The following is a 1,062-nucleotide window of genomic DNA, read 5'->3' on the forward strand; positions in this document are numbered from 1 at the left end:
GTGTAGCGCTGAGCTAATACATATATATGGTGATATAATGATGTAATCGTGATGCTGTAATTCTGAGTGTTTTTTGTGCTGCAGAACAGGAACCTGCTGTAAAACAGCAATTATGCTGAGTCAGGCTTGATTTTTAGTAATCTTTTCCTGTTAAATAAATAAATCAAAATCAAATTATGGCCTTATTTTTGGATTGATGAATTCAATGTCTTTCGAGACTTTTTAAGGATCTGCAGGAAACCTGAACAGAATTATTTAGATTGCAAAAACTGTACAAACCAAAAAAATAAATAAATAAAAACAACAAGTATGAGTTCAATTAACACCTTGACTACAGGAGAATAATCAGTTGAAACACAGCTGGTGTGGCAACATGACATTGAACAGAAAGCAAAGATTAAAGGATCAGCGACACACGGCCGTCACGTGTCTCACAACACGAGCTCAGAGGCTCTGCTGTTCTCCAACTGGATTGGCAGTGGGCAGAAAAGACATGCTGCAGTTAAGATTAAACTTCTGTTCAACTTTTTTCTTTAAACTAGGCTGAAGTGTCTAATTTTCTATGAAAGTCTAAATGGAATTTTAATGCATGAACATACGAAGGATTTGTCTAATCAAAATGTCTCAACATCATTATGATGCTTTCCTGTTTGAGTCACAGCAGAGAGCGTGCACTTATAGCACAAGATGTCTTCTAAACAGTGTTGTATAAAGTACCACAAAGTGATACTTRAGTAAAAGTACAAGTATCATATCAAAAAAWTTATTTGGTAAAAGTTAAAGTCTCCTTTAGGAATATTACTTGAGCAAAGTCTTAAAGTATCTGATATTTTTTGTACTTGATATAACTGAGCAGTTAGATTTTCTGTAAGGACATTTATTAGGAGGTGACCTTCACAAAAACTGCAGAAATGACTATATTGTATTAAAATAATGAATTGATGTTAAATTTAGAGTGCCCAAAACTTTTCCTCAAAATGAAAATCTGAGGGCTGCAGCCAAATGCAATAATATAATTCATGAAATACAAATACTTCTTAAGTACAGTCCTTTTATTTTAAT

General features: G+C 33.3%; 1 protein-coding gene across 1 annotated transcript in view; it reads right to left on the reverse strand.

Annotated features, from left to right (window-relative positions):
• The window catches only part of ube2b (ubiquitin-conjugating enzyme E2B (RAD6 homolog)), a 14,560-nt gene that overhangs the window by 7,963 nt on the left and 5,535 nt on the right, over window positions 1-1,062 (reverse strand). The window lies entirely within an intron of this gene.

This window comes from Austrofundulus limnaeus, unplaced genomic scaffold (genome assembly GCF_001266775.1).
Source record: "Austrofundulus limnaeus strain Quisiro unplaced genomic scaffold, Austrofundulus_limnaeus-1.0 Scaffold192, whole genome shotgun sequence".
NCBI lineage: Eukaryota > Metazoa > Chordata > Actinopteri > Cyprinodontiformes > Rivulidae > Austrofundulus > Austrofundulus limnaeus.